The 27,123-nt window shown below is 38.6% G+C and overlaps 1 protein-coding gene across 3 annotated transcripts in view; it reads right to left on the bottom strand.

The window, feature by feature from the left end:
- The window catches only part of KCNQ5 (potassium voltage-gated channel subfamily Q member 5), a 625,390-nt gene that overhangs the window by 145,287 nt on the left and 452,980 nt on the right, over positions 1 to 27,123 (bottom strand). The gene's annotated exons all lie outside the window — the stretch shown is intronic.

Here is a 27,123-nt window from a genome sequence, read left to right as displayed (position 1 = left end):
ATTTAGAAGTCACAGAAGTAAAATCATTTAGAAAGATTTTGCCCAAGATTATAAAAATATTTTCTTAGATTTTATTTTGGCATATTGAGATGCTAATTTAGATAATGTGTTTATTTTTACTGTCAGAATGGTCTTTATGGCAGAGGTAGCCAGTCATTCAACATAAATAAAAACATGTTTTTTTTCCAATACATCAGTATTGAAGAATTGATTATATAGCAGGATAAATAGGATGATTCCAATTTTGCCCCCCCCTCAAGGTTTGTTTTCTTATTGTACATATAAAAATTAAAGTTTTATAAAAGTACTTATACTTGCATTCCAACAGTGATTATCTTTGAGTGGTGAGATTGTGTGTAAAGTTTAGTTTCTTTATACATATCTCTTTTGTCCAAATGACCTACAATAAGTACGAATTGGGTTTGTAATGAGAAAAAGAAGTATTATTTATTTAAAATAAGAAGTTATGTCCAAAGAAGACTAGCACATTGGCCAAGGTAATTCATCGAGACAGTGGAAGGTGGCGGGGGGGGGGGGAAGAGAAGGGAAAAGGTCAACAGTTTTTTAGTATCTCTGATGTATAGCGGGCTATGTGGGGTTCTAAAGTACACACTCTCAGTTCTGCTCCTTCTCCATAATGGTCTTCCAAGGAGACACAGCGGTTGTGAGTGGACTTCGTGTGTGAGAAATCCCAGGTATTCCTCATTCTGCTTACCTAGCTGTATAACCCTGGGCCTATTGATCTTACAAAGTCTTGGAGCCTTCTTCTGTAAATAGAGATTAGAAGCAATTTTCTCACTAGGCTGTGTGAGAATTAAATGTGATAATACATATAAGGCCCTTAGTCTGCTATAGCATATCTGGCCTCATGTTAACTTTTCAACTTAAAAATAATTATTTTAAATATAGGGACACACTCTTTTATAGATCAGTAAATTAATACTAAGAAGGTTCAAAAATCTTATCCAATATCATTTAGCTAGTAAACAGAGCGAGAATCTAATCAATGTCTGTCTGATTCTGAAGTGTTTATATTTTATTCCATGCTTCTCTTTTGATAACTATTCTCTAGTAAAAAGACCAGCAAACAGAAATGTAGGCAGTCAAGCAAGGCTTAAATGTCAAACTCCAAGAAGTAAAGTATCTGGTATTGGCATAAGAACAGGCATATAGATCAATGGAACAGAACAGAGAACCCAGAAATAAATCTATGCCTTTATGGTCAATTGATATTTGACAAAGGAAGTAAGAGTATACAGTGGAGTAAAGACAGTCTCTTTAATAAATGTGTTGGGAAATTTGGACAGGTACATGCAAAAAAATGAAACTAGACCACCAACTTACATCATTCACAAAAATAAACTCACAATGGATAGAAGACTTAAATGTAAGTTGTGAAACCATAAACATCTTGGAAGAAAACATAGGCAGTAAACTCTCTGATATCTCTCGTAGCAATATTTTTGCTGATTTATCTCCATGGGCAAGTGAATAAAGGCCAGGAGGAACAAATGGGACTATATTAAACTAAAAAGCTTTTGCACAGCAAAAGATACCATGAACAAAATAAAAAGACAACCCACACAATGGGAGAATATATTTGCCAATACGTCTGATAAAGGGTTAATAACCAAAATTTATAAAGAACTTCTAAAACTCAATACCAGAAAGGTAAACAATCCAATTAAAAATGGGCAAAAGAACTTAATAGACACTTCTTCAAAGAGGACATACAAATGGCCAGTAGGCATATGAAAAAATGTTCAATGTCACAAATCATCAGAGAAATGCAAATTAAAACTACAAGGAGATACCACCTCACACCTGTCAGAATGGCTCTCATTAACAAAACAACATACAATAAGTGCTGGCGAGGATGTGGAGAAAAGGGAACCCTCCTGCACTGCTGGTGGGAATGCAGATTGGTGCAGTGTATGGGGTTTCCTCAAAAAATTAAAAATGGAACTGCCTTTTGACCCAGCTAATCCCACTTTTAGGAATATATCCTAAGAATACCAAATCACTGATTTAAAAGTTATGTACGCCCATGTTTATGGGAGCATTATTTACAATAGCCAAGATCTGGAAGCAGCCCAAGTGACTGTCAGTGGACAAGTGGATTAAAAAGCAGTGGTAGGCCTGACCTGTGGTGGTGCACTGGATAAAGCATCGACCTGGAATGCTGAGGTTGCTGGTTTGAAACCCTGGGCTTGCCTGGTCAAGGCACATATGGGAGTTGATACTTCCTGCTCCCCCCCTCCCATTCTCTCTCTCTCTGCTCTCTCTCTCTAAAAATGAATAAATAAAATCTAAAAAAAAAAAGCAGTGGTACATATATGCAATGAAATACTTACATGGCTGTGAAAAAGAAGGAAATCTTACCTTTTGTGATGGCATGGATGGACCTGGAGATTATTATGCTTAGTGAAATAAGTCAGGCAGAGAAAGAAAAATATCCTATGATCTCACATATATGTGGAATTTAATGAACAAAGTGAACTGAGGAATGGAATAGAGACAGAGGTGGGGTCACAGGGACCAGAGGGACAGCAGTCAGAGGGAAGGGGAATGAGGGAATGAGGTCAGAGAAATTAAAGGGATTAATGAAACTATAGATACATAACAGAGAGATAAAGATAACAGGACAGCAAATCCTAGAGCAGGGGTTGGGAAACTTTTTGGCTGAGAGAGCCATGAACGCCACATATTTTAAAATATAATTCCATGAGAGCCATATAATGACCCGTGTACGTTAGCATTATCCAATAAAAATTTGGTGTTGTCCCAGAGGACAGCTGTGATTGGCTCCAGCCACTAGCAACCATGAACATGAGCGGTAGGAAATGAATGGATTGTAATACATGAGAATGTTTTATATTTTTAACGTTATTATTTTTTTATTAAAGATTTGTCTGTGAGCCAGATGCAGCCATCAAAAGAGCCACATCTGGCTCGTGAGCCATAGGTTCCTGACCCCTGTCCTAGAGGGAAGGGGTGACAGAGTTAGGGAGAGGAGGGCAAAAGGGGTATTAAAAGGGACACAGGGGTGGGGAGTAAGAGAATTATATTCAGTGGGACACTTGAATCCATGTAAACACAATAAATTCAAAATTAATAGAAATTTTAAAAAGTAAAATATTAAGAATAAGAAATATGACTACTTGCAAATGGTTGGGATTTAGATAATTTTAGGAAAAATCATATAATTTATAAATTTTTATAATTTAGTTTGTTCCGATGGGACAAGAGAATATAAGAGAGTGGTTAGCCTGTCCTATGTGGGATCATTTCTTCATGAATTTGTAATTGTTTAGTGTCCGTATATCTCATGTGCTAGACGCTTTATTGCCAACAGAGCGGCAAGGAGGAATTAAAAATTTGTGGTTCCATTATATTTGCTTATGTATATAAAATTCTAACTTGTCAAAAGGAACAGAGATATGAAGTATGGAAGCATAAAGACCATTGAGCTATGCCTGGTTTAATCACCAGTTTTGCCTTTAACAAGCTCATTACCACTTATTACTCAGGGCTAGTTTCCATATCTTTACAACGAGGTAGATTGAACTGGAAGGTGTCAAGGATGCTTCCTAACCCTAAGTTTTAAAATTCTAAGTGATATTTTTGTTTGCTTGAACACTAAGTGATTGAATGAGGCATTAGCAGGACTGTTTGGAAATAATCTTTCTCAAATTAAGTATACAGGCAATTCGTTCCTGCACACATTAGTTTATTCAGCAAATATATATTCAGCAAATATATATTCAGCAAATATATATTCACTCAGTAAATATATTCATTCAGCAAATATATATTCAGCAAATACAGTGTGTCTGTAAAGTCATGGTGCACTTTTGACTGGTCACAGGAAAGCAACAAAAGATGATAGAAATGTGAAATCTGCACCAAATAAAAGGAAAACTCTTCCAGTTTCATACCTATTCAGTGCAGTTTGATGTGGGCTCACGCACAGATTTTTTAGGGCTCCTTAGGTAGCTATCTCATATAGCCTCTACAGACTCGTCACTGACTGATGACCTACCAGAATGGGGTTTCTCCACCAAACTGCCGGTTTCCTTCAATTGCTTATCCCACCGAGTAATGTTATTCCTTCGTTATAAACGCGCCAATATTCACATGGCACTTTGGTCATGGATTCGAATTTAGCGAGACACAGAACACACTGAACTTTCCTCTGTACCGTCCACATCTCAACTGACATGGCTGTGGGCTGCTCCGCTGTATACACGGTGTTACGTCATCATCTGTGCACATGCTGCCACATCATCCTACAGAAATTGGGGGGTTTTCCTTTTATTTGGTGCAGATTTCACATTTCTATTGTCTTTTGTTGCTTTCTTGTGACTGGTCAAATGTGCACCATGACTTTATGGACACACTGTATATTTGCAAATATATATATATATATATATATGTATCAATATATATATATAATTTTTTTAAAAGATTTTATTTATTCAATTTTCAGAGAGGAGAGAGAGAGAGAGAGAAAGAGAGAAAGGGGAGGAGCAGGAAGCATCAACTCCCATATGTGCCTTGACCAGGCAAGCCCAGGGTATTGAACAGGTGACCTCAGTGTTCCAGGTCGACGCTTCATCCCACTGTGCCACCACAGGTCAGGCTATATAGATATTTTTATAAATAAATAAATAAATAAATATTAATAAATATTTATTAATTATATTATTTATTTATTAATATTAAATAAATATTATTATTAAATATTTATTTATTTATTTATCAAGTGAGAGGCAGGGAGACATAGAGACAGACTCCTGCATGTGCCCCAACTGGGATTCACTCAGCCATCCCTTTATGGGGCTAATGTTCTACCATCTGGGGCTGCTGCTCTGTTGTTCGGCAACCAAGTCATTTTAGTGCCTGAGGAAGAGGCCATGAATTCCTCCTCAACACCTGGGGCCAACTTGCTCATTCAAGCCATGGCTGTGGGAGGAGAAGAGAGAGAGTGAGTAGGGGGAATGGAGGTGTGAGGAAGCAGATGGTCACCTCTCCTGTGTGCCCTGACCAGGACTTGAACCTGGGACTTCCACATGCCAAGCCTATGCTCTACTGTTGAGTCAACCAGCTAGGGCAGCAAATATTTTTTATTACATGTCTGCTATTTTCCACCTATAAAACCTTGAATAAAAGAAAATATTTTCTGATCTCAAGGAGTTTATATTCTACTGTAGTAGGCTGACCCGTTAAGCAAATATGGATCACTACAATGTTAGGTAGTGACAGGGCTCTTGAGAAATAAAAGGCAGGGAGACAGGTGGGATCACAGAAGTGTGCAGTGCTGTCTGAGACGAGATGGTCAGGGAAGACATCTCTGAGGAGATGACATTTGAGTGCAGATCTAATGAAGTGAAAGGGTGGCCTTGACCATATCTGAGGGAATGTGTTCCAGGCAGAAATTGTGAGGACCTTGAGGCAGAAGCATGGTCAGTGTGTTCAAGGGGAGTAGAGGAGGTCAACTTAGCTTGAATGGAGTGAGGACGGAGGAGAGTGGGTGGGCTCTGGTCAGATGTGGTGGCTTTGGTAAGAGTGATAGACGTCCTAAGTATGATGGGTTTTGAGCAGCAGATGCAGTACCAAATCTATATTTTACAAGATCATCTTTGCTAGATCAGGAGGGGCTGGATGGCAAGTGTGGAAGTCAAAGGCCAGTTAAGAAGCCACGGCCATGGTCTGGACAAAGGGTGAGAGCAGCTTTAGAAGAGCCAGAGAAGGAGTTGGGTTGGAGACATGTTGTGAAGGCAGAGATCTCAGGACTTGCTGACGGATCTGCTGTGCATATGAAACAAAGAAAGAAAGCTAAGGGTATGTTGGGGTTTTTGGCTGAGTAATTGGGCAAATAAAGTGCTATTTACTGAGATGGGGAAATACTGCAGTGGGGGAAAAGGGAGCAAAAAGGAGAGCTATTTGCGGGTTTTGACCATGTTAGTATTGGATGCCCTCTAGACCAGTGGTCCCCAACCTTTTTTGGGCCACGGACCAGTTTAATGTCAGAAAATATTTTCATGGACCAGCCTTTAGGGTGGGATGGATAAATGTATCACGTGACTGAGACAAGCATCAAGAGTGAGTCTTAGACGAATGTAACAGAGGGAATCAGGTCATTTTTAAAAAATAAAATATCGTTCACACTTAAATGTAAATAAAATGAAAATAATGTAAGTTATTTATTCTTTCTCTGCGGACCGGTACCAAATGGCCCACGGACTGGTACCGGTCCGCGGCCGGGGGGTTGGGGACCACTGCTCTAGACCTCTGGTAGACAGTGGGTAAGGCTGTAGTTCTGGAGAGAGGTCAAGGCTGCAGGCTTAGGCAATAGGTATTTTTGTTTATTTATTATTTTATGCCACAGGACTAATTAATCTCCTCCAATATTAGTAATCTAATAAAACTATTGCTTCACAAGGTGATTATAAATGTTTAGTGTCAGATGTGAGTTACAGATTGGAGGATGTAAGAAAGCTGTGTTTCTCTATTTATAAAACAGAAAAGAAGCATTTATCCTCTGGGAATCGTTGTGAATGAGTAGGAAGCAAACTCATTCTATTTAAGGCACCTATCTTGTCTTGAGTAAATTACCTAGGTGTAATCCCATCAGCCCTCAATAAATCAAAAAGAATGAAAAGTCATGCGTATTTTTTGGTGATTCAGGACACGTTTTAGACCAATGGCAGGGTGGCTGTATATTATGTTCCTTTTTATAGAAAGTACAAGAAAGGCTTTTAAAAGCAGCAATTTTGCACGTTGATGCCTTCAGATGTTATTTTCTTCCAGTACTTATTTTCACACATACCAAATGGCAAACCTGCAGCCAGTTTCAATTCAGCAGTCTCACACCCATATTTGACTGCAGCTCTAAAAATAATCTGATTCCAACCAACGAATGATCAAAGTTGTAACTTCTGGAAATCCCCCAACATCCTATGATGAAATCCACTGCTTAGCTATCTTATTCAGTATCATAACCTGAATGTTTATACATTAACAGTCAAACAATGTCATTACAGGTTTAAATTCATAGATTGAAAGCAAAATACCTAACTTTCAATACTCTCTTTTTGTGCTAAGCAAAGAAATGAGACTGATGCTGAATGTTGGCAGCTGGTTTTAGTTAGTAGTGTTGGGATCTGTAATTTTTCTTTGAGAAACTTAATCCTTAATTTCAGACGTCAGGTTAGGATTAATCATCACCTACCACTAAAAGTTTTTGAAAGGATAGCTTCAGGAAGTGCTTTGAATAGACTGCTATTTGGATTTTGCAGATGGATATGCTACTTCAGCTAAAATGTCACTAAGCAAAGGACACACACCTATGGATGGGAATTCATTCTAAGTTTTATCGGGGGAAATTGAGAATTACCTGGTACACCTGGCATTTTTAATCTTTTTTCAGTGCACAACTTCTTATATTTAGAAATAAGTAATAGACACAGTTTAGGCTCCTGAATAATCCTTAGGGATAAACACTGGAGTGTGAAAATGGACTTTTCCTTCTGTAAAGAATGAAAAGATAGTGCTTTACATGAGTGAATGTGAGTAAACACAAGCCACATATAAATACCTGCCACTCATTAAAATTTTGGAAATCCTACGTGTTGCCATGTGCAGCTCCATCATGCTATCTATCTGTATTTTTAGGGGAGGGGTTATTAACTAAATAGATTGTGTTTAATTACACGTCTAAGTTCCATCTTTAGTTATAAAATCCTTTGCCTTCATTGGCACTAGATACAGGGAAGTTTTTAGAATTTGCTAATTTCACACTTGCTTTTAGCTGTTACCGTTTATAAACCCTACGGAGTATATTGCTGTTCTTATCTGTGCCTGAAAGGAAAGAAACAGTGTTCCAGAGAGGCTTGTGGAAGATAATACAAGCCAGGGCAGAATTAGAATTCAGGGTAGCCTGCAAAACATACTACTGTCTCATAACAAATCCTAAGCTATGAGGAAAAATCCTACTTTGGACTCACTTTCTTTTCATTATCAATTTCTTTCATACTTTCATGAACTTTTTGAATAAGACATGCTCTGTTTAAAGGAGAACAAAAAACAAGGTTTATTGAAAACATGTGATTATTTAACCTAGGCATCTTTAATGAGGCTGGAGATGTCCTAACAGAGCTCAGTACCATTGGCGAGCAGGACATTTTCCCACATGCTCAATGTGGAAAAGTATCAAGAAAACATAATGCAAAAATAGTTTCAGATGTGTGCATTCAGACATTACGACCAGTAAATACTTTAGAAAACCACAGAACCCTGATAAAAGATGGATTCTTAAGGCACACAATGGTAACTATCCTGAGGATTAGCTACAGTACTTTGATCTCCAAATTCCAAACACAGATTTGGAGTCTGTGGTAGGGGCTAAAAACCAAATATTTAAAACACTTTGTAAAACGCAGAAGTAAAAAAAAAAAACAATCGAGAGAAAGGCAGCATGGGGGTAGAAGAGACTCCTGTAAAGGAGTCTATAATTATAAGCATGCAAAGTAAGCACTTTATTTAAAAATATCACATTCACATGACCAAACTGAAGTAGGAAACTGAAGCGATTAGACCAAAAAATGCAGGCAAAAATTATTCCTCTGAGAACTCTTGATAACTGAGGTAAAGGTGCTACTTTTTGTCTTACGTTGAATGGATAACCATCACAAAATTTTTCTTTACTTTCTCATACTGGTTTTACATTGTGTATTTGGAGGGTACAAAGGGAAGGAGGTAAACTTCTGCATGTGATTGTCTATTAGCTTGCATTTTTTTGAATCTTGTATTTACTCAATACAAATTTATTGAGGCCAGAAGCTGCTAGGACCTGGATACACAATAGTAAAGGGCATGGATGGGAGCTGGATGGATGGACAAGACAGATGACACCCTGCTACATGGGGGTGAGAGGATAGTTGACATAGAAGATGCTGAATGGAATCACTACAATCATAGGTGATGAATGCTATGATCTGAGAAATACAAGGAGCACAGTACACGGTCAGTTAACCTAGTTAAGGGGCAAGGAAAACCCAGGAGAAACATAGGGTAAGCCATAATGGACAACCATAATGAACAAGCAGTCAAATACAAAACTTCAAAAACCCCCTTCTATTAACTCAACATCCTATAGGTACCATAACACAACCATGTCTGAAATGATCACATCTAAATAGCTCTAGACTCAGGAACAACCTGGAACAATTCCTTCCCCGTCCACTGTCTTTGAAAATAAAATGCATTATAATTTAAGATACATAGACTCTCTAATTCTAGGATGTAAATATTGATTGAGGAAAAACAACCAACAAAAACCTGCAAAGAAGTTTTATCAAGTTGATAATTTTTCTTCTGATTGTATTTATCGATTCTAGGATTGATCAGAGATCAGACTGAACCCATTACTTTTACGGATTCAGCTTATTATCACTAAGAGTTATGGTGGAATACTCATTACATGCCAGGCACTAAGCTAAGCATTTCACATGTGTTATCTTTTTGAATCTTCCTGGGCAATCTTTTGAGAAGGTACAACTAAAATTCCAAGTTTAAAATTAAAGAAATATAGGGAGGGCAAATTAAGGCAAATCACAGAAAATCTTTCAAGAAAAGCCTTGTTAAGAGAGTTAAAAATGCTGTTTTGCAATCCAATAAAAAAATGGGAAGAGGACATGAACAGACACTTCTCCCAGGAAGAAACACAAATGGCCAACAGATATATGAAAAGATGCTCAGCTTCATTAGTTATTAGAGAAATGCAAATCAAAACTACAATGAGATACTACCTCACCCCTGTTAGATTAGCTATTATCAACAAGACGGGTAATAGCAAGTGTTGGAGAGGCTGTGGAGAAAAAGGAACCCTCATACACTGTTGGTGGGAATGTAAAGTAGTACAACCATTATGGAGGAAAGTATGGTGGTTCCTCAAAAAACTGCAAATAGAACTACCTTATGACCCAGCAATCCCTCTACTGGGTATATACCCCCAAAACTCAGAATCATTGATACGTAAAGACACATGTAGCCCTATGTTCATTGCAGCACTGTTCACAGTGGCCAAGACATGGAAACAACCAAAAAGCCCTTCAATAGAAGACTGGATAAAGAAGATGTGGCACATATACACTATGGAATACTACTCAGCCATAAGAAATGATGACATCAGATCATTTACAGCAAAATGGTGGGATCTTGATAACATCATACGGAGTGAAATAAGTAAATCAGAAAAAAACAAGAACTACATGATTCCATACATTGGTGGAATATAAAAACGAGACTAAGAGACATGGACAAGAGAGTGGTGGTTACCAGGGGTGGGGGGAGGGAGGACGCAGGAGGGAGGGAGGGAGAGAGTTAGGGGGAGGGGGAGGGGCACAGAGAAAACTAGACAGAGGGTGACGGAGGACAATCTGACTCTGGGTGAGGGGTATGCAACATAATTTAATGACAAGATAACCTAGACATGTTTTCTTTGAATATATGTACCCTGAAATATTAATGTCATCCCATTAACATTAATAAAAATTTATTTAAAAAAAATAATAAAATAAAAAAAAGAAAAAAAAATAAGAAAAAAAAATGCTGTTTTGTGTTACTTCAGTGTAAGACTGAGGACATTTATTTACATGAAGATCCTATGGTAAGTTACCTTTATCATTATCCTTTTTTTATAAATAAATTTTTATTAATGTAATGGGGTGACATCAATAAATCAGGGTACATATATTCAAAGAAAACATGTCCAGGTTATCTTGTCATTCAATTATGTTGCATACCAATCACCCAAAGTCAGATTGTCCTCTGTCACCTTCTATCTAGTTTTCTCTGTGCCCCTCCCCCTCCCCCTTTCTCCCTCCCCCTCTTCCCCCCCCCAACCACCACACTCTTGTCCATGTCTCTTAGTCTCGTTTTTATGTCCCACCAATGTATGGAATCATGTAGTTCTTAGTTTTTTTCTGATTTACTTATTTCACTCCATATAATGTTATCAAGATCCCACCATTTTGTTGTAAATGATTCGATGTCATCATTTCTTATGGCTGAGTAGTATTCCATAGTGTATATGTGCCACATCTTCTTTATCCAGTCTTCTATTAAAGGGCTTTTTGGTTGTTTCCATGTCTTGGCCACTGTGAACAATGCTGCAATGAACTTGGGGCTACATGTGTCTTTACATATCAATGTTTCTGAGTTTTTGGGGTATATACCCAGTAGAGGGATTGCTGGGTCATAAGGTAGTTCTATTTGCAGTTTTTTGAGGAACCACCATACTTTCTTCCATAATGGTTATACTACTTTACATACCCACCAACAGTGAATGAGGGTTCCTTTTTCTCCACAGCCTCTCCAACATTTGCTATTACCTGTCTTGTTGATAATAGCTACTCTAACAGGTGTGAGGTGGTATCTCATTGCAGTTTTGATTTGCATTTCTCTAATAACTAATGAAGATGAGCATCTTTTCATATATCTGTTGGCCATTTGTATTTCTTCCTGGGAGAAGTGTCTGTTCATGTCCTCTTCCCATTTTTTTATTGGATTGTTTGTTTGTTTGTTGTTGAGTTTTATGAGTTCTTTGTATATTTTGGATATTAGGCCCTTATCTGAGCTATTGTTTGGAAATATCATTTCCCATTTAGCTGTCTGTCTGTTTATTTTGTTGTCAGTTTCTCTTGCTGAGCAAAAACTTCTTAGTCTGATGTAGTCCCATTCATTAATTTTTGCCTTCACTTCTCTTGCCTTTGGAGTCAAATTCATAAAATGCTTTTTAAAACCAAGGTCCATGAGTTTAGTACCTATATCTTCTTCTATGTACTTTATTGTTTCAGGTCTTATATACATATTTAGGTCTTTGATACATTTTGAATTAATTTTAGTACAAGGGGACAAGCTGTAGTCGAGTTTCATTCTTTTGCATGTGGCTTTCCAGTTTTCCCAGCACCATTTGTTGAAGAGGCTTTCTTTTCTCCATTGTGTGTTGTTGGCCCCTTTATCAAAAATTATTTGACCATATATATGTGGTTTTATTTCTGGACTTTCTATTCTGTTCCATTGTTCTGAGTGTCTATTTTTCTGCCAATACCATGCTGTTTTGATTGTCGTGGCCCTATAATATAGTTTGAAGTCAGGTATTGTAATGCCCCCAGCTTCATTCTTTTTCCTTAGGATTGCTTTGGCTATTTGGGGTTTTTTATAGTTCCATATAAATCTGATGATTTTTTGTTCCATTTCTTTAAAAAATGTCATTATCCTTTGCAATGACAAAAATGCCTTGAGTGTGAGATTCTGCACAACTGTACTTTATAGGAACTGGTCACCCATCCCAATATTGCGAGGCAACAATTATAATAGTCAACATTTACACTGTGCTTACTATGTGCAGGCAACATTCTTTTTACTTAGTTTGAATCATTAATACATTTGCATGATTTTAATATTAAAATGATATGAAGAGAAAATAATAAATAATCTTGCTTCCACACCTATCCCTATTTACTTAGTCCCTACTTATTATCTTTAAGGGAACATTTGTATTCTTTTTTAAAAAACCTGTTCAATGCTTCTTTATACAAATAAAAAGCAATATGATTATATACTGTTTTTCTCATTTCTTACACAAAAATGTAGCACATTACATATGCAGTATCACAACATTTTTCCTCTTATTTAATATATCTTGGGATCTTTCCATAGCGAAACAGAGAGATCGTCGTCATTACATTCTATTTATTGTATTCTTAGTTTATTCACCTACACTGAACACTTATTATAAAATAAAGAAACTATTAAGAAATAAATTTCTTAGTTGAAGACTAAATGCCAAGTAATTTTAGGAGATATTGACATTTTTCCATAAAGGTGATACCACTTTGCACTGTATGGAGTATAAATGCCAGTTTCCTCGCAGTCTCATTAAAAGTATGTGGTCATATTTTGCATTTTTTGTCAGTCTGATAGGTGAGAAAATACTATCCTTTGCATTTACTTCTTTATGAGTGAGCTCGAGTATGTCGAAGACAAATACATGTACCTCTTTTTCTGTGAACTATTTATATCCATTCGACATTTTTTTATTTCCTACTGGGTTGCTGTTTTTCTTCTGGATTTTCAGAGTTCCTTACATTTTAAAATGATTACCTCTTTGTCTCTGATAAGAGCTGTAAATATTTACTTTCCTACATTTATCTTTTGACTTTGCTTGTTTGTTTTGCTTTATGCAGCACTCTTTGATTTTATGTAGCCTAATTTGATCAATTTTTTAATTTTTATGTAGCCCAAATTTATCAGTATTTTTTCCTGTATTGTTTATATTTTTGGTTGAAGTTAGAAAGGCCTTCTGGTTCTGTGATTACAAAAAAATTTTACACATCTGCCATCCAATATTTATGGTTTTATTTAATTTAAATCTTCAATTTATTTGGAGTGTGTCTTGGAATATATGAGATATATATGGACTAACTTGTTCTTTTTCCAAATGAGTAATTCGTTGTTCCAGCATCATTTATACCCACAGTGAGGATGAAGTTGAAATTCATGAAGTTGACTACATTTGGTAGTTATTAACTTTTGAGAACATGGCTTTTCCATTGATGGTGATGAAGAATTCATTGGGAAACATTAAAGAAAATTATGGAGGAAAAGCAATCTGAGAGGACAGTGTTAAGAATAGAGGGATTTCTGAAAGGTGTGGGATTAGGGAGAAAAAGTGTCCAGCTTTTAGATCATATTAGCACCATGAATATTGGTCTTACTTTGCTATAAAGCTTCATTGGGCCTTGGTGATTAATTTTAAACTTTTTATCCTGTAAGAGTTGTGCTTTAAAGCTATAACCAATGTATTTATAGTTGGCCTTTCATATCCATGGGTTTCTTATCCATGGATTCAACCGACTTTGGATTAAAAACATTTAAAAGAAAAAAAAATGGTATGTGCTGACATGTGCTATGTAGTTAGGCCTAGGATGGTTGTGTCTGCACCGAATGTGTACAGAATTTTTTTTTGTCATTATTCCTTAAACAATACAGTATAACATCTATTTGCATGTCGTTCACATTATACTAGGTATTATAACTAATCTGCAGATGATTCAAAGTATACAGGAGGGGAGGATGTATGTAGGTCATAATGCAAATACTAGACCATTTTATATAAGGGACTTGAATTTCTGGGGAGTTTGGTATCTGCAGGGGTCTTGGAAGCAAACCCTGCAGATGTCGGGGGATGAGTGTATACATATCCTTCATCAGGCAAGCAGAATAGCACTAATTAGTGTTGGTCGCATTAAAGTTTGCTTGAAAAATGACTTTCTACGAAGTTAGCTTTAAGTAATGGTCCTTCAGGACTTTGTACAGTATTGACTTTTTACATTAATTGGTCTCTCAACACCTCATCTACATGAACATCAAAGTTACATTCATTTACTAGGGCATGAACAACTGCTCTTTAACGGACTATATTTTCATTTGTTTTATTAATCTAAGTGGTTAAGCATTAATTTTAGAAACTTCTGCTTATGAAAATAGCTTTCATAAGCAAAATAGATAAAGTAGAATTATACATTTTCTATGAATCAGCATAGATGTAATTTATTGCCATGAAATATTCTAGGCATTTTTATATTGTGAAAGGAGTGGCCACATTCTGGAAAACCATTTGGCAGTTTCTGATAAAGTTAAACAAACACTTAGTGTATGATCCAGTAATCTCACTCCTAGGTATTTACCCTACAGACATAAAAACTTTTGTTCATGCAAAAACCTATATATGAATATTCATAGCGCCCTTATTTTCAATAGCCAAAGTTGAGAAACAACCATTGAACTTTAATAAGTAAATAGATAAGTATACTATGGTACATCCATATTACTGACTACTATTTAACAGTAAAAAAGAATGAACTACTGATACATGCAGTGACTTGGATGGATCTCAAGAGCATATGCTGAGTGGAAAAGCCAGTTTCAAAAGGTTGCAACTGTATGATTCTATTTCCATAACATTTGAACAATGATAAAATTACAGTGATAGAGAATAGATTGATAATTCCCAGGGGTTAGAATTGGGAGTGGGGAGTGACTCTAAAGGGACAATGCAAGGGATAGCACTGCGAGATACTTTAGGGTGGTAGGAAAGTTTTGTATCTTGGTTGTGATGGTTAAATTGATCTATACGTGTGATGAAATTTCAATGTGGTATCTATAGAAAAAATTGAGTGCATGCAAAAATTGGTGAAATTTGAATGTGTGCAGTTTAATTAGTCATGTGGGTCCATATCAACTTTCTGATTTTGATAATTGCGCTAAACTTATGTCAGATGTCACTGGGGGAAGCTGGATGAAAGCGCATGGGTACAAGGAAACTCTTTGTACTATATTTGTAACTTTTAAGTGTGTCTAAAGTTATTTCAAAATGAAAAGTTAAAAAAAGAAGGCCTGCTCTTAGGAAGATGACTGATGGGAAAAAGAATTGTCTATTTTATAACACTGACATCTGTTTTCTTTTAGACTTCACATCAGCTAAAACATGAGGAGAGGGGCAGTTTGGGGATGGGGGTCGGACCTCAGCATGTGCTTTATGAACCTGTTTCTGTGCCACAGTGGGAGGTACAGGGAGATGTGGTGTCATGGAAAGACCTTGGGACTTGACATGAGCAAAGCTCTCTGTTTTTTTGTGTTCTGACTTTTTTTTGCTTACACACAATGTGACTCTTGATAAGACCTTCAATCTAATACTCCATTTCTAAGTGTATAAAGTGGGTATCATATAGGGGAAGGTGGAGGAGATTTAGATGGGAGGAATGATGATGGAGAGAGACTGGACTAGGGGTGGTGAACATAAAATACAGGGTACAGATGATTTGTGGAACTGTGCACTGGAAACCTGTAAAATTTTGTTACCCAGTGTCACCCCAATAAATTAAATAAAAAGGAAATCAATAAAATGGGTTTCATAATCTCTTGTAATTTAATAAAAGTTTTATGATACTCCATAAATATGATTTATAATTTAAACTATGAATTTTTATTCTTGTTTATGTAACAGCAGATAGCTCAACTCCCAACTTTCTGTTATATTCAGCTCCAAAGGAAGTTTTTATTTTTTAATTTAATTTAATTTTTTTTGTGTGTGTGAGAGAGAGGGACAGACAGGAAGGGAGAGAGATGAGAAACATTCAATTTGTAGTTGCAGCACCTTAGTTGTTCATTAATTGCTTTCTCATATGTGCCTTGACCAGGGAACGCCAAAGCTGGTGACCTCTTGCTCAAGTCAGTGATCTTGGACTCAAGCCAGTGATGTTGGGCTTCAAGCCAGCGATCTTTGAGCTCAAGCCAGAGACCATGGGGTCATGCCTATATCCCATGCCCAAGCTGGCAACCCCGCGCTCAAGCTGGTGAACCAATATTCAAGCTGGCGAGCTCACCCTCAAGCCGGTGAACCCTCACTCAAGCTGTTGACCTCAGGGCTTTGAACCTGGGTCCTCAACATCTCAGGCCGAGCTCTATCCTCTGTGCCACTGCGTGGTCAGGCAAGATTTCTTTCCTAAATATAGCTCTTAAACTACTGTCCCTTTTTAAATATGCATGCAGAAAATAGGCAATGAATGGATTAGCATGTCCACAACCACAGTGAATTAGTAGACAGGTAATCAAAAGTAAAAAATGGAGCAAAGGCTCACTTATCTTTTGTTTCAAGGAAGTCTGTAAGTTGAGCATTTAACTCAGTGTGGTTCTTTCTTTTAAACCAGAAGGGGTTCAGAGAGAAATTAATGCACTGTTTTCTTTCATAATTTTTCTTTAAATCAGCAAGTTCCTTCCTTCCTTCCTTCCTTCCTTCCTTCCTTCCTTCCTTCCTTCCTTCCTTCCTTCCTTCCTTCCTTTTTCTCTCTCTCTCTCTTTCCTTCCCTCCTTTATCCTCCCTCCCTCCCTCCCTCCCTCCCTCCTTCCCTCCCTCCCTCCCTCCCTCTTCTTTCTTTCTTTCTTTCTTTCTTTCTTTCTTTCTTTCTTTCTTTCTTTCTTTCTTTCTTTCTTTCTTTCTTTCTTTCTTTCTGTGAGAGGAAGGGAGATGGTGAGACAGACTCCTGCATGCTTCTGACCTGGATCCACCCGGCAACACCCATCTGGGGCCAACTCTCGAACCAACCAAGTCACTAGCTACGGGGAGGAAGAGAAAGAGAAGAGGAAGAGGGAGGGGAAAGAAGCAGATGGTCACTTGTCCTGTGTGCTCTGACTGGGGATGGAGCTCAGATGTCCCCATGCCAGGCCGACACCTGACCCACTAAGACAACTGGCCAGGGCCTCAGTAAGTTGTTTCTAACAAAAAAGGTGGTTCTGCACCATTTTTCAGATGGAACTTTTACTTATGTTTGAAAGTGGGAAAAATAAAAGTTTTTTTGTCAACTGTAGCCACTGGAATTAGGATCATCACTTTCATGGTATCAGATAACATGTGAAAATCTGTATTCTGAAAAGAAAACTCTAATTTATGTAATACCGTCTCTCACCAACCTGTTAATAAATTCATTTTCCATGCTTCCTCATTATTCTTCCCTGTGTAGATTAAATGGATTATGCTGTAATTAAATTGGACTCTCTCAAGAGGCCATGCTTTAGAACAACAGGCTGTAGGGAGGCCAGCATTCTATAACTGGCTTCACCGCTGACATAAGGGTCAGAACAAAGCACCTCCACTTTACGGCACCTCAGTTTTTCTGTACAGAGAGTGAGACAAACAATGTCTCAGAGGGACATGATGCTGTTTAATGAGCTCTAGCTTCAAATTGAGCTCCAAATTCCTTGAGATCAGGGTGCTTTTTGAAGAATTAAAGATATATTTATTTATATTATTGTTGTAACTCAGAACAGGAATGAAGCTTGAAAAATCTGCTTTTAAAAGCCTCCGACTGCACAGTACATTATCCACATTCTTAAATACTGCAATCAGCTGTGCAGCGAGTCGTGCTGTGATGTTTATTAAGTTTTTTTAAAAAGCACTGCAGAGACAAGCGGCTGAACCTCTTCAAAGCCATGTGCAGGGGCGTGGCTGCGGGACTTCCACGGAGGTTAATGGGACTCACACTGGCACGTTCCAGGCACCACTCTAAACACTCACCCCATAGTGACAGTGTATTGATCATAAGTCTTCAGATAACATCTTGAAGCAATAAGGGACAATTCGTCAAAGGAAATAACCTTTAATGAGATAACACTGCAGCCACTGTAGGTAAGAGGATATAGCAGAGTTCTTTGGTGAGCAGGGGCTCGGGGATTATTTTTTGGTGACAGTTACCACTGGCACTGAGAAAAAGTTTCCATTATGTTCTCTTAATTCCAGTGGCTCATAGAAAATAACACATTTTCTTTTTAGTTTTGAAATTTTATGTTTCTAAGGCTAGATATGTAGCTATGTGGAAAAGTAAGTCAGAACAGGTTTATATTCTTCTGAATGGGTAAAATTTGTATATTGCTGACATGAAGTTTAAACAGGTATAAATGACTAAACATCCCAGAGCCTTATATATCCATACTTTCTGTTGCCTGATCAAAAAAAAAATTTTTTTAAGTCCAAATAATCAACATTATACTTGCCACCAATCTATTGGACCTTTACCTGGTGGCTTGTCTCTAGAAGCTGCCTTATCTCAGGTAACTATAAGCCCTCGTTTGGCCTCCATGGCCATTACATGACCTCTGTGCTACCTCTGCCTGTCTCCCCACCAGTTCCTACTACTCTCTCCACTATTCACTGAGCTCAAGCCAAAATGACCTTATGTGTCTTCCTTGGCCAAGCCAAGCTCATTGATTCTTAAGAACGCTTGCAATTACTATTTTCTGGCCTGGAAAGACTTGTGCCTAAATCTTCTCATGAGTGGTTCCTTTTTAATGTTCAGATCAACTTGAGGATCCATTCCTTAGAAAGACTTTCTTGAGCCGCTCAATCTAATGAAGCCCTAATAGCTCTGTTTTCTTTTTTTTTTAGTTAAAGAGAGGGATAGATAGGGACAGACAGGAAGGGAGAGAGATAAGAAGCATCGATTCTTTGTTGTGGCACCTTAGTTGTTCATTGATTGCTTTCTCATATGTGCCATGACTGGGGGGCTACAGCTAAGCCAGTGACCACTTGCTCAAGCCAGCGACCTTGGGCTTCAAGCCAGTGATCTTTGGGCTCAAGTCAGCGACTATGGGGTCATGTCTATGATCCCACGCTCAAGTCAGTGACCCTGCACTCAAGCTGGGGACTTTGGGGGTTTCAAACTTAGGTCTTCTGTGTCCCAGGCCGATGCTCTATTCACTGTGCCGCCACCTGGTCAGGCCTGTTTTGTTTTCTTTATTGTATTTATCTTTAGTTGATATTATTTTGTTTTACAAATATATATTTGTGTTGTTTTTTTCTGTCCACTGAGATATTATTATTATTATTATTATTTGTATTTTTCTGAAGCTGGAAACGGGGAGAGACAGTCAGACAGACTCCCGCATGCGCCCGACCGGGATCCACCCGGCACGCCCACCAGGGGCTACACTCTGCCCACCAGGGGGCAATGCTCTGCCCCTCGGGGGGGGGGGGGGTCGCTCTGCCTCGACAGAGCCACTCTAGCGCCTGGGGCAGAGGCCAAGGAGCCATCCCCAGCGCCCGGGCTATCTTTGCTCCAATGGAGCCTTGGCTGCGGGAGGGGAAGAGAGAGACAGAGAGGAAGGAGGGGGGCGGGGGGCGGAGAAGCAAATGGGCGCTTCTCCTATGTGCCCTGGCCGGGAATCGAACCTGGGTCCCCTGCACGCCAGGCCGACGCTCTACCGCTGAGCCAACCGGCCAGGGCCTGTCCACTGAGATATTAATTCTATGAGCAGGACCTTTCTTATTTGGTGTAACACATTCCTCCTAGCATCTGGAATCATTCTTGGATATGGTGGACAATGTAAGCTGGGGTTCCTTTTGCTCCTGTGACTCATACAATTAGTCATGGGATTCCGTATTCTCTTCCCATGACTACTGTAAGGCCGGTGGCCGTGGCCTTGCAGGTTCGCACTGAATTGGGGCGGATGGTAAAGCAACTGTGGAGCCAGAGGATAGTGGGCCATTCCAATTTATTGGTGGCTCACAGCGACAGGCAAGCCAAAAGAAGGAAGAAAAGGGAAAAATACAAAGGGAAAGGAAACCCTGCTTTTAGCAGTGGAGGGCAAGGGATAAGGGAACCAACTGCACCTCTCTGTGGAGAGGCGCCATCTGATTTCATCACCCCTGAGGGGAAGCACTTATATCCTACAATAGTGCTGTCACGTGCCTCTGCACTAACTGCACAAAGAGCTTGCAGCCAGTAAACCTGTGAGCAAGCCTAACACAGCTGTTTTCCCCACAACTATTTCCATCTCTATCACCTTTACTTGGTATCACCCTAATTAGTCTCCTTCCTTTTAGTTTTGCCCATCTAAAGGGCACAGGAGACTGTACTCTTATAGCAGGGACCATGTTTTATCCATCTTTGCATTTTCTACACCTAAGATCATGTTTGGCATATAGTAAATGCTCTGACTGTGAGTGAACTTTTTTGCATAACATTTGATAATACAGAATATTAGTACAATATATCACTGTGCTCTGAAGTTGATAGAAGGAGTGGGAAATAATCTTTCATTATTCATTCCCCTCTAAGGGCATTTTCTATATGGTTAAGTCATATAAGATAATCAAACTACTTTGTAAATTCAAATTTGTGCAGGTTAATAATGATCTAAACAGGTTTCTCAATAGTCTATTTTTGTTAGGAAACATTCAAAGGCTTTTCTGGGAGTACATCACTTATCCTGGAGATGTCTCCAACTAGGTAATACATGGAGACCCTCATGATAATATTGCTTCAGAGCATATACAATCTGATACAAGAGTAGTAAGTCTCTTTTAGAGCCCAATTTCCCTTTTAGGTTAGAAAACAGCAAGAGGTAACCTGATAATAAACTTACCATAATTAAAGCTGATACTGCAATGAAAGTCATTTAGTAAACTCTGCTTTCTCATTCAAAAGTCTTGGATTACTAAAGATGAATGTAAAATATCAGGTTCTTTGTGAGTTGATGACAATGAGCAAAGTCTAACTCAATTTAATTTTAAAATACTGATAAACAATAAGGGCAATTTTTTCATAGTTGGGTAGTGTGGTACAATGGGAAATAGATATTTGCTTGGTCATTGTCCTGAGTTCCTGGCACACTGCTTCTAAAACCCTTGGAATCTCTGGAGTGATGTGTCTTTTGAATGCTAATGAGATGACCAGAAGCTGGGAGCTCCTAGATAGCTTTAAGATTGGGACTAGTTGCCTGAAAGACCAAAGCATGATTAGAGAGTTGGAACTTACAGCCCAACCTGGACCTCTGGGAAGTGAAGAGGATCTAGAGATGAGTTCAGTCACCAATGGCCAAAGATTTAATCAATTGTGCATATGTAATAAAGGCTCCACAAAAATCTCTAAACCACGGGGTTCTGAGAACTCCCAGGTCGGTGAACACACTGAGGTGCTGGGAGGGTAGCACGACTGGAGAGGGCGTGGAGCCTCACGTTAGTCATTCCCCCACCCCAAATACCTATGCTTCTTCTCCACTTTGCTGTTCTGGACTAGGATTTTTTATAATAAACTGATAGTAGTAAGTAAAGTGCTTTCCTGAGTTCTGTGAGTCATTCTAGTGAATTATCAAACCTGAGATGGGATGGGGGGGTTGTGGAAATCCCCAAATCTGAAGTCAGCTGGGCAGAAGTTTATGTAGTCTAGGCACCTCATTGTGGCTGGCATCTGAAGTCAAGGCTGGAGGCGGGGAGGAGGAGTCTTGTGGGACCAAGTCCTTAACCTGTGCCATTTGCACATAACCCTGGGTAGTTAGTATCAGAATTACTTGAGTTGTTGAATACCTAGTTGATGTCTGGACATTTGGAAAGTTTGTTGTTGTGAGGAAAAAAGAAAACCTCTCAGATTTTGTGTCAGCAGTGTTGTGAGTAAAAGTAGCTCATCAGGTAGGCACATTCTTTTAGAGTGAAATCACAAGCATGAATCCTGTTTCTTTCACCTACCATCTTTCTAACTGTAACAAGTCACTTAAGCCCTGTTGTATTTCCTCATCTAAAATATGGGGTATAATATTTATAGAGTGCTTAGAACAGTACCGAACATGTAACGGGTCTTAATAAATATCAGCTATTAATAACTAAAGGGATTGAAATGGCTTTAATGTTTTGTGATCAATCAATGCAATAGAGCTTAATGGTCTTCAGATGGCCCAATAAATCATATGGAAGGAGTCAATATGTGCCAAAATAGTTTGAAGATGTAGAAGTAAAGAGAAGCAGAAGAAGATAGGAAATAATTTGAGAGAATATAATTTCTACCAAAGGAGAGAAGAGATTAGAAGGCATAGAAAATGATGCAATTCAAAGGCTTAGGACAAAACTCAATGTCTTTTAGAACAAAGATGGAGAAGACAGGAAGACAGAGAGGCAAAAAAAAAAAGAAAAAAAAGAAAAAAAAAAGTGCTGTCTCAAATCTTCAGTTGAGAGGCCAGTGGCAGTTCTGGGAATCTTTAGTTTAACTTTTGAACATATTAGCAGCTGAAGTCGCCTTTTAATGAGATGAACTCAGATATATTATAGTCGTCTTGGCTGTGTGGTTGATTTTAATAAAGGCTTCGATTTTGTTTTAGCTAAGAAGCTGGTTATTTTTTTTCTCATTAAAAAACTATACACTTGTTGGCATCTTCCTGAGAGACTGTTATCTCATGTCAAAGGCGTATGTGCTCAGCTCCTGGGGGAAACATCTGTTCTGTGGTTTGTCTCTTTTGTCCTCTAGTGGAAATATTACACTGAAAGAAAACTGTTAAAATAACATTAAGGAATATAGGCCCAACATTAATAACAGGCTGGTATTTTCTGCTTCCTTGAGATGCATTGCAAGACTAAAAAATATGGCCCTGTTATATGTCTTTAGAGTCACCAGGGAATGCACCAAAGCCACCGTTGAAAGTAATTTGTTGGCTTCCCTGACACATCAGGCTCATTATCCTGATCTAAGTGCCAGCCTTTGGCACTATTTGAAATTTTCAGGTGGGTCATTAATGAAAGCTTGGAAAAAGAATGACTATGAAATCAGTCTTTGAGGTTATTTCACATATCCTCAATCCTGAGGTCATTGAGTGAATGATTTGTACTTGAATGTAGAGAAATTATACAGCAGTCAGCCCAGGTAAATGAGGGGCAACCTGGATAGTCATTCTCAAATATATGTGACTTTCCAAATTGGCAGTGATTATTGCCTATAGCTGTAGAAATGTTATTTCAACAGTTTTAGGGGAGAGATGTAAACTGAACATATAGGCATAAGGAATCATTTTGTAATTCAAAAAAGATTTTACCAGTTTTCAAAGCAAATTCCCCAAACCAAGCAGAGATAAATATAGTAATGAAAGAAAGCACCTAATTAAGAAAAAAAAATAGATTATTTTTCTTTCCTTAGGGTCAGAAACTGTTGTTTAAAATGGTTTCCCAGCCTGACCAGGCAGTGACGCAGTGGATAGAGCATCGGACTGGGATGCGGAAGACCCAGGTTCAAGACCCCGAGGTCGCCAGCTTGAGCGTGGGCTCATCTGGTTTGAGCAAAGATCACCACCTTGGACCCAAGGTCGCTGGCTCAAGCAAGGGGTTACTTGGTCTGCTGTAGCCCCACGGTCAAGGGACATATGAGAAAGCAATCAATGAACAACTAAGGTGTTGCAACAAAAAACTAATGATTGATACTTCTCATCTCTCCGTTCCTGTCTGTCTGTCCCTGTCTATCCCTTTCTCTGCTCTTTCTCTGTAAATAAATAAATAAATAAATAAATAAAAATAAAAATAAAATAAAATGGTTTTCCAATGCATGCAAGTATATAATAATTTTGTGATTTTTAAAATCAACAAGATTTTGAAATGCCCCTGGTTCTGTCTAGAATGCAGGGGTAGAAGGTATGTAGGCGGTTCAGGAGGGGGAAGTTCTAAAGTCTCTGGGAATTAGCCTGTGGACCCACAATCAAATTGCATCCAAATACTATCAGTTGGTTATAGGGCTCAGTACTATAAGAGGCTTACTGGCTGATGACTGAGGTAGATTCCATCTGTTTCCAGTTGGAAAGAACAACATTGGTGTGCTTACAGAAAGCATTTTTCGCATGGGAGGCACAACCAGCTTATCACAATCTTTTCTATATCTTATTCTCGAATATTCAAGGCTTCTAAAACCATTTGGATGTGTATGTGGCATGTTCAGAGTAATCAAATATTACCAATACATAGAATCTTGAGAAATCTTAGCTACGTTTCCAAACTCAGAACAGTTACCATGGACAGAGAAGGGATGTTAACCCTATTTCCATTTCTTCAGATTAGATTCTGTTGAACAAGGGTACTACAGGCACTTTACATTGACCTTGATTATTTTACCAGTAACATCAGTCATTTCTATGGACCCATTAAATAGGCCCAGAAAGGGCTTTGTCATCTGGTACAGCCTGCTGCCTTCAGACAGGTGACATTTGGTTCCTGTGTGCAAGTTAAATTTTATTGACCTCATACTGAAGAGCCACATTTGAACGTTTCACTATTACCAATTCAGCTGAACCATGGATCAAACTGTCATATGTACTTTAAATAAAAGACTAAAAAAATGCATAGTTATCCTAAATGTAAGTATACACATTGTCTTTGTTTTCATAGGGATTCATTTTCTTGTAAAGTGATTAACTTACTAGAGATCAAATATCCAAATGAAGAAAAGGCCCTGGCTGGTTGGCTCAGTGGTAGAGCATAAGCCTGGCGTGCAGGAGTCCCGGGTTCGATTCCTGGCCAGGGCACACAGGAGAAGTGCCCATCTGCTTCTCCACCCCTCCCCCTCTCCTTCCTCTCTGTCTCTCTCTTCCCCTCCCGCAGCCAAGGCTCCATTGGAGCAAAGTTGGCCCAGGCGCTGGGGATGGCTCCATGGCCTCTGCCTCAGGCGCTAGAATGGCCCTGGTTGTGACAGAGCAACACCTCAGATGGGTGGAGCATCGCCCCCTGTTGGGCATGCTGGGTGGATCCTGGTCGGGCGCATGCGGGAGTCTGTCTGACTGCCTCCCTGTTTCCAACTTCAGAAAAATACAAAAAAAAAAATTTAAAGAACAAATGAAGAAAAAGCCTAAACTAAAACTGCGCCTAAACTATGTTATACTAAATTTGTAAGGTCACTACCGATAGGTCCAGAAGTGTCTAAAATTATAGATAACATCACTTTTAGAACCACGTGTTACATCAGACCCGCAAGGACCTGAGACAGGAAGAGAAAGATTAAAGGACTAAGACGTACTGATGTATCCCTAGTTATAGCTATCAAAAGGCAGCAGGTATCTGGGAAAGAACTTTTTTTTCAGCTTGGGGGCCAGAAATACATGGGCACTGCCTCTGGAACTGGAGCAAAACCGATTTTTAATTGGTATTAAAATCTGGAATGGAACATGTCTGCAGTCATCCATGAGCCAACCTCATTCTGTAGAAGCTGAGCGAGTCCTGGCCAACCATTGGCCTTGTGAATTGTTTGGTTTGGGCCCTTATTGGACAGAAAGTACTTGTGCAGTAGTTTTACATGAAATTATAGTTCTTCATGATGTTGTTTAACCAGAGAATGCAAAAAGAGAAAAAAGTCCCCAGGGAGAAAAATCAAGTTTTTTTACTAATATGCCTTTGGGCTAGATGGGCCTGCAGGGCTGGGACTTGCTGCCTACTTTTCTCCATACCTGAGTGAAGGTTTCCAAAAAGGAGAAAAGCCTTTTGCAGAACAGAGGCAGCTGTACAAATACAATTCATCAGCAGAGGCCAAACAAGACATTTGAAGACTGAGTTAATTTAGAATTTCATTATTGTCACTCCAGTGCTTCTCACACAACCAAATTTCTACAAAGCTTGATTGACCAAATGGTGATTCTTTTGAAATGTGTATACTATGAAATCACCTCCATGGCAGAGTGTTTGGGGAGCACACCCATTCTTCTAACCCCAGGGTGGGCTCTTCCTTCACAACTAGGATGGAATTAGAGACTCTTCTTAACAGTGCCCGTGGAAGGGAGACCCTTTCTCCAATTTTTCCTTCCATTCACTCTGCCCCTGCCACAGGGAGCAGGGGTAAGGGACAAAATTAAGATTATTCCTGACTTCTAAAACAAAGTGAAAAACCTGTTGTGGATGAAGAAGATAGTGTAGACTACTTTGTGGATTAAAAACCTACTTTCTGAGATTAGAGGGGACTGGGTGAAAGAAGGTAATGGGGTTAGACAAAAAAAAATACATATACATATATGTATGTATGTATATATCACGTAAGCAAAGACAACAATGTGGCAATGGTCAGGGATAAGGGCTAGGTGGAGGTGGGCAGAGGCAGGGAAAGAGGGACTGAAAGAGTCATGTCTGGGTACAGAGGGCACATGATGTAGAGGGCAGATAGAAGGTGGTATGTTGAGTTGTGTGCTTAAAACCTGTATGGTTTTGTGAACCAATGTCATCCCAATAAATTCAATAAAAAAATCAATCCACTTTCTGAGATTGAAAATAGTTGAAATAAGTAAGCCTCACCAAGAACTTTCAGTATTTGGATTTGAAAGGCTGCCAAAGAAATAAGAAAGCAAAACGAACAAGAAAACCAAATTTAGCTGTTAAATAACAATAACCATTACAGCAATAACAATAATAGCTTTTATATAAAAGGTTTTTTTTTTTTTCAAAAAGAAGAACATTCTATTTTTTTTAAAAGGGGGAGTATGAGGCTATATTGTCCTAAAATGTCAATGTCATGAGGCAAAGGAAGTCTGAGAAACTGTTCTAGATTAAAAGAGACTAAAGAGACAACAACTAAATGCAATATGTGATCTTAGACCGGCTCATGTACTGAAAAGAAGAAAATGTGGTAAAGGACATTATTGGGTCAATTGACACAACTGGAACATACTCGGCATATTAGATAGTATCAATATTCAATTTACTTAAGGTTCTACGAAAGAATAAGGTTATTCTTAGGAAAGCTACATTGAAATATTTAGGGATTGAGGGTTGTG

This window comes from Saccopteryx bilineata, chromosome 1 (genome assembly GCF_036850765.1).
Source record: "Saccopteryx bilineata isolate mSacBil1 chromosome 1, mSacBil1_pri_phased_curated, whole genome shotgun sequence".
Lineage (NCBI taxonomy): Eukaryota > Metazoa > Chordata > Mammalia > Chiroptera > Emballonuridae > Saccopteryx > Saccopteryx bilineata.
Note: the sequence above shows the minus strand (reverse complement) of the source record. Positions and strands in the feature narration are given on the sequence as shown.